The sequence below is a fragment of the Podarcis muralis genome, chromosome 8, assembly GCF_964188315.1.
Source record: "Podarcis muralis chromosome 8, rPodMur119.hap1.1, whole genome shotgun sequence".
In the NCBI taxonomy this organism is placed as follows: Eukaryota; Metazoa; Chordata; class Lepidosauria; order Squamata; family Lacertidae; genus Podarcis; species Podarcis muralis.
Genome location: NC_135662.1, coordinates 85,503,911 through 85,511,787, shown reverse-complemented (window position 1 = coordinate 85,511,787; position 7,877 = coordinate 85,503,911).

Genomic DNA, 7,877 nt, shown 5'->3' with positions numbered 1-7,877 from the left:
CGAACAGGCCTCCGGAACGGATCCCGTTCGCAACCAGAGGTACCACTGTATTACAAATGGGATATTACCATAATATGATAAACTATGTCTCAAGCTATCTTGGACTCTCTAGGAGAAACCACAAGGGACACACCTGCCTCAGTTGGTGAAGGGTGCTTCAGTCCACTGAGGCCATTCGGATCAAGCTAAGGTTGGCTCTAACCATATCCCCAGGCTGAAGAAATGGTCCATGCACCTGCAGAAGAGCAAAACACCATCTTCCAAGTCAGATGAACCGCCAACCAACATCTTGTCAAGACATAGCAACTTGTCAAGACATAAAAGGTAAAGGGACCCCTGACCATTAGGTCCAGTCGTGGCTGACTCTGGGGTTGCGGCGCTCATCTCGCTTTATTGGCTGAGGGAGCCAGCGTTTGTCCGCAGACAGCTTCTGGGTCATGTGGCCAGCAATGGGAGCTCACCCCGTCACGGGGATTTGAACCGCCAACCTTCTGATCAGCAAGTCCTAGGCTCTGTGGTTTAACCCACAGCGCCACCCACGTCCCATTGTCAAGACACAGCTTCAGTTTATTAGTCTGTATGCAGAGGCATTACAGGGATACAGCTTCACCTGGGTTTAAACAAAAGGGAAAAGGATTTGGGCATCCTCAACTAAAACCTGATGATACCTCAACTCAAACATCTGGAGGACCACAGTGGCTGTAGATGTTGAACAGCAAGGGGGACAAAGCAGAGCTGTGCTACACAGCATCACTGCCATGGACCAGAGCAGCAATCTCCCATTCAGTGATCTTGACCCAAATAAATATATTTGTGAACAGAATAATACTGAAGATCCAGGTGGGTGGGTGTGGGTGTTTTCTAAAGAACAGTCTCACAACTCTCTTTAGAAAGGTATTTATTACCTCTGATTGGCTCATGAAAAGGTTAAATGATGTCTTTGCACAGCGGAGAGAGACCTTCTTCCAGAGTCTCACATTCCTCCAACATGTTAGTTATCCACAACCAGTGTGTTGCTACGTACCTAAAATATTTGTGGCATGGACCTATGGGTATAAATTGGCATAACATTTTCTAATCTGCCTGTGCAGATGAAAACTTGGAAAACATTTACACGAACTTTTGTGCCACTGTGTTTGCAGACATGCTACAGCTCATCCTTCTCCTCACTGCCAAGGAGACAGGGAGGCTTCCAATAATTTAAACTGCATTCACACAGAAACTGCCCAACATGTTTCCCAGCAGTCTAGCTGACCAGCATATATGAGCAAATACTGTATTATTAGAGAAATTAGGACTGAGTAAAAAAAAAATTGTGGAAACTTTTAGAAGGTTTTTCTCCTTTGAGCCTTTCTCTCCTGCAGAATACTGTGGATTTTGGATAGAACTTTGGATCTAGTGTTAATCCTTTGCATAGCTGTATTTGAACCAAAGTACACAAGTCGGTTTACAACTTCATACCCTCCAACATTCCTCAGATGAAAATAGGGACATTCTATTCTACAGCAGTATCACTCCTTGAGCATTTCCTCCTGGTCAAGTACAAAAGTTATTAGAGGAAGTGGCAGTGTTTTAAGCACTTAAATCTTTGAATTTTTGTATTGCATTTAGAGAAGCCTTCACGTGCAGGGTGGTATGCAAATTTAATTAATAATAATAATTTCTACACAATGCAGTGAGATTTTATTTCATATTGTTTAGTTTCAGCTATATATGTATCTCTCCCCGTGCCATCTAGAGAAATACGGCTGTCATGATTTTCGATTGCGTGTTATTAATATTTTTTAGGCTTTGCATGCCCTTGCCTTTAGTTGGATATACTGTATTATTGAATTTTTCTTATTGTTTCTTTCTCTCTGCAGTTCTATGATAATTTATAAATTATTAACAAGTGATAATAATGATAATAATAAATTTTTTTTGAAAACAGACACATTTGGGCAAAGGTAAAGGTAAAGGTAAAGGTACCCCTGACCATTAAGTCCAGTCGCGGACGACTCTGGGGTTGCGCGCTCATCTTGCTCTATAGGCTGAGGGAGCCGGCGTTTGTCCGCAGACAGCTTCTGGGTCATGTGGCCAGCATGACTAAGCCGCTTCTGGCAAACTAGAGCAGCGCATAGAAACACCGTTTACCTTCCCGCCAGAGCGGTACCTATTTATCTGCTTGCACTTTGACGTGCTTTCGAGCTGCTAGGTTGGCAGGAGCAGGGACCGAGCAACGGGAGCTCACCCCGTCGTGGGGATTCGAACCGCAGACCTTTTGATCGGCAAGCCCTAGGCTCTGTGGTTTAACCCACAGCGCCACCCGCGTCCCTGGGCAAAGGTACTTCTCCTTATTATGCCACTGCAAATTCTGCTCTCCATGATGCAGTTTAACCCCCTGGGACACTTGCCAGCAGAAAAGCAGAGGACTTGCAGGCACTCACGCTTCACTCCCTCGCAAGCTGAAAAGACGCGGCCATTGGAATCTGGGGAAAGAGACGGAATTGGCCAAAGGAAAAACCACAAGCGCCAGTTCAAATAGTGGGCCGATTTTGTGGATCCCGTGCAGAGAGACTGTCTCCTCCTGCTGCTGCCTGGTGGGGGGAAAGAAATGCAGGAGTGGGGAGGAATGCAACACTCACTCTGCTCCACCCCCTGCAAATTCCCCCCTCCCCCCCCACGTTGTTAAGTTGTGGGTGAACATATCAGACGACACAGCGATTCTTCAAACAGCTCTTCTTTATTCACAGGCCAGAACAAAACAGAACTGAAGGGTTCAGCCAGCCTGCTTATATAGAGCTCCACTACAACGCAACAGTAACCACTTTCTGTAACTATCCAATCACTGAAAGTCACTTTCAATCCCTTATTTGCATATGTGGACCTGAGTGAAAACTATCTACAGTATCCCCCTGCTGGCCCAGGGTGAGAACTTCAGTACATAACACATGTCATCATTTATAATCTCCCAGACTGAACAAAAGGGTCTTTTTTCCAGTAGGTAAAAAGAAAGGTGGTTGTGGGGTAAGCAGGAAAGCAGGAAAAGGCTCATCTTGCCTTCTTCCTCTCTGTCCCCCCAAAACAAGCCTCACCTCACATCTGATAAAGGAACTCATCAGGATCGGGGCCCCAGCAGCCTGAAAAGAAGGAAGGTGTGAGGGTGCAGTGGGGCAGGGTTTTGAATGGGTGTGGCCCCCGTTTCCTCTCTCCACCTCCACCAGCAACCTTTCGGTGGCGGGGATGGGGGGGGACAATTAATAAATGAGCACCAGTCCCACATGGAGTCTGGCTCGGCTCGCTTTTATGTTTTTTTGCTACAGCCGAGCGTGGAAGCACCACAGCCAAACAGAACGCAAAGATGGAGAGGAAAGAAAAATGCTCGCTGTAGAACACAAAGTAGCCAAGAGGTAGGGGAAACCGGGGGGGGGGGGTCATTAACCCTTTCAGAGGAATTGGAGGATTATATCTATCTAAGAGGAGGGAGGGAAGCCAGTGCTGCCTACGGCTGGTGTTATGTACTGAAGTTCTCACCCTGGGCCAGCAGGGGGATACTGTAGATAGTTTTCACTCAGGTCCACATATGCAAATAAAGGATTGAAAGTGACGTTCAGTGATTGGATAGTTACAGAAAGTGGTTACTGTTGCATTGTAGTGGAGCTCTATATAAGCAGGCTGGCTGAACCCTTCAGTTCAGTTCTGTTCTGGCCTGTGAATAAACAAGAGCTGTCTGAAGAATCGCTGTGTCGTCTGATATGTTCACCCACAACTTAACAGCTTCCCCAACCCACAACACACTTGGCCATCATTCAAGGTGCCCCAGGGCATCAGTTATTTAGAACCCTGCGTGTCAAAGGAAGAAGCCATGGTGGCTTTTCATGATGGTCCTAGCATTTTCAGGGCAGTTGGAGACTATGCAGTTTTAAAATGCTATAGGAGATAAAGGATATAAAATGCTATTGCATTGTCCTTGGCTGGCTGGCATTTCCATCTCACAGGGCAGGTGATTATATGTATTACATGCAATGCAGGCCGAGGCCTTCTGGCCTCCTGGAGTTCAGAAGCTTCATCTGCATAACAAAAGACAGAAAGGATTAAAAAACACCACCAATGACATTGTTCATAGCTGGCAGACAGCCAATCCCTGCTGAGATAGGGCCAGTGTTGTGATTTGCTAATTTCAAGGTGACCTATTGCAGGTGAGGTGTGTGTTTTGCCTGGGCCGGCTTAAGGTATATAAAGTGGTCCAAGTGCCCCTGTTCGTCAGTCTTGTTCTTCTTGCTCCCGATGTTCCAATAAATCCTACTCTTTCCAGTCATCTCCTTGGTCCACTGATTCCTTCGTTCACCAAAATGAACTCGTAATAGAGTTCCATTAAATGAGCGGAATAGTCAGCATCCCAGTTTTGCTGCCCACAAAGAATGGAGAATTTTGGAAAGCCGTCTTAGCTCAGCCCATGAGGAATCGAGATGCTTGCCACTGGCATGCGTCTGCGTCTCCAGAGAGCAACCTGCGGGCAAGGGCTCCTGCACCCGTTCAACCTTTCAATAAGCCTCATCGAAAGACAGAAAAACCACTCCAGCTTCTAGGTCTCCCTCCCTGCTGCTGTGCTTGTGTGTGGTGAACCCCATGGCTGTGGGGCTGCTCTGAGTGCCAGCGGCTTGTGAAACAATAACAACGGCTTGCCCGGTGATGGGGCGAGGGAAGGAGGGGGGGAAGGCGGATATTGCTCATTATCAGGCCTCACTGCCTGGCCTAATTGCTTGCTCGAGCTGAAACAATTGTGTTAGATGCTGCTTTGCCTAATTATTGTGAAGCTAACAATCACTGGTAAGGGAGACCCAGCACAGCACGAGGAAGCCAAGGTGTGTGGGGGGAAGTGCCTGTTTGCTGGGCACTTAAGGGACGTGGCTGCTACAGCTCTGAGTTAGAAGAGAGAGAGAAAACATGACCTGAAATTGGTTGAGCAGGTCTTCTGTCTGTCTCTCTCCCACCCACACATTTCCTCTGCCAGCACCATGGAGAAAAATAACAACAGATCTAGTGACATGGCAGTAGATTTAATCTGCACCTCGAACTCCAGTGAGCTGAAAATATCAATGTAAGCTCTTGGGGAAAGAAAAATGGGCACCACAACAGGTAAAGGTACCCCTGCCCGTACGGGCCAGTCTTGACAGACTCTAGGGTTGTGCGCCCATCTCACTCAAGAGGCCGGGGGCCAGCGCTGTCCGGAGACACTTCCGGGTCACGTGGCCAGCGTGACATCGCTGCTCTGGCGAGCCAGAGCCGCACATGGAAACGCCGTTTACCTTCCCGCTAGTAAGCGGTCCCTATTTATCTACTTGCACCCGGGGGTGCTTTTGAACTGCTAGGTTGGCAGGCGCTGGGACCGAACAACGGGAGCGCACCCCACCGCGGGGATTTGAACCGCCGACCTTTCGATCGGTAAGCCCTAGGCGCTGAGGCTTTTACCCACAGCGCCACCCGCGTCCCCATACCACAACAGGATATTATTATTTATTATTATCATTGACCCCCATCCATAGCGTGAGGTTGAGGCAGAGTTTGCAACGGACACCGCCACAAAGTGCTGCCTCCCACCACAACTCACATGTGCACACATCAACCACAGGGTGCAGTATACGGGGCATGCATTTCTCTGTACTAAATCAGGCAGCTGCAGCTCTCTATAGGTAGAACAGATGCTCACCCAGCTAATAGCCAGCAGGGACCCCGCCATTCTTTGCAGGCTGCAAAGGCATCTAGTTGTTACACTGCGGAACAAAAAGCCTGCCAGCCTGTCTATTACGTACAGAATTTGCTCCATGTCATTTGGTGTTTTCTGCTCTACTAATTTTCTGTCCCTTCCTGATTTACGGCTTCTTTAATCCCACATTTTAAAGATCCAGCTACCCAGCGTAGCAGTTTTGGAAAGTAAAGAGGCATTGAAAGGGTAAATATAAGCTCCAGCTATGAGGAGCTGGAGCTGGAAACTAGGACTTTGCACTGACTTCACATTTGAATGTGAATTTAGGTTCAGCACTTTTTGTTTGGATTCGCTTCATTTTCTGGGCAGTAGAGTGGGCATTGGTTCAATACATCTTACCCACTAGATCGGATCTAAACAGATACGGTGAAAATCTGAAGAGAGATTTTGCTTAACCAAGCTTCAGTTCGGAGGATAAGATTGCATTTTCACAAGCCACAGTTGTGGAACAACAAGAAAATCTCCCAGACCTGAGGTAATTAATCAGTATGTAATACGGTTGAAATAAATCTGGAGCAAAAATGTGGATGAGCAGTAACCACACCCTAACGGCTGCTGCTGGCAGTGAATAAGAGAATGTTTACTCCTGAGTAATAAATAATAATAATAAATTTTATTTATACCCCGCCCTCCCCAGCCAAGGCTGGGCTCAGGGCGGCTAACAAGCAATAATAAAAACAAGTTGAATGAATACAACTTAAAAACAAGATTAAAATACAACATTAAAACATTGAAACATTAAAATGCAGCCTCATCACAGGAGGAGAAAGGGAAAAAGAAAGAGGGGGAGGGAATCAAATTGGCTCCAAGCCAAAGGCCAGGTGGAACAACTCTGTCTTACAGGCCCTGCGGAAAGAAATCAGATCCTGCAAGGCCCTGGTCTCATGAGACAGAGCGTTCCACCAGGCCGGGGCCAGTGTTGAAAAGGCCCTGCTCTGGTTGAGACTAATCTGACTTCCTTAGGGCCTGGGATCTCTAGGGTGTTGCTATTTATGGACCTTGAGGTCCTCCGTGGGGCATACCGGGAGAGGCGGTCCCGTAGATACGAGGGTCCTAGGCCGTGAAGGGCTTTAAAGGTCCAAACCAGCACCTTAAATCTGACCCTGTACTTCACCGGGAGCCAGTGCAGCTTGAAAAGCACTGGGTGAATATGCTCCCATGGCAAAGACCCCGTGAGGAGCCTCGCTGCAGCATTCTGCACCCGCTGGAGTTTCTGGGTCAGCTTCAAGGGCAGCCCCGCGTAGAGCGAATTACAGTAGTCAAGTCTGGAGGTGACCGCCGCATGGATCACTGTGGCCAGGTCGGGGCGGGAAAGGTAAGGGACCAACTGCTTGATGCGGCGAAGATGGAAAAATGTCGCCTTGGCTGTTGCTGTAACCTGCGCCTCCATGGAAAGGGAGGCATCAAGGATTACACCCAAACTCTTAACGGAAGGCAATGGCACTAATTGGGCCCCCGCAAGAGAAGGGAGTTGGTCCCTCATCCCCATACCATCCCAAACCAGCCAGAGGACCTCTGTCTTTGAAGAATTTAGTTTCAATCGGCTCCCACGAAACCATCCAGCGACAGCTTCCAAGCATCTGGTCAATGTGTCCGGGGCTGAGTTGGTGTGGCCATCCATCAGCAGATAGAGTTGAGTGTCATCAGCGTATTGGTGACAGCCCAGCCCAAAGCTCCGGACAAGCTGGGCAAGGGGGCGCATAAAGATGTTAAAAAGCATCGGGGAGAGGATTGTGCCCTGCGGCACTCCACACACCAAGGAGTGGCACGGTGACATCTCCCTCCCTAGCGCCACCCTCTGTCCCCGACCAGAGATAAAAGAGCACAGCCATTTACTGGCTATGCCCTGTATCCCCACGTTGGCGAGGCGGTGGTCCAGAAGATCATGATCGACCATGTCAAAGGCTGCTGGCAAATCTAAAAGAATCAGCAGTCCTGACCCACCTCGATCCAGTTGTCTACGGAGATCATCTGTTAGGGCAACCAAAGCCATCTCGGTCCCGAAACCAGGACGGAACCCGGACTGAAATGGATCTAAAGCCGATGTTTCCTCCAGAAACCTACCAAGCTATTCAGCAACCACTCTCTCAATTACCTTACCCAGATATGGAAGATTTGAAACTGGGCGGTA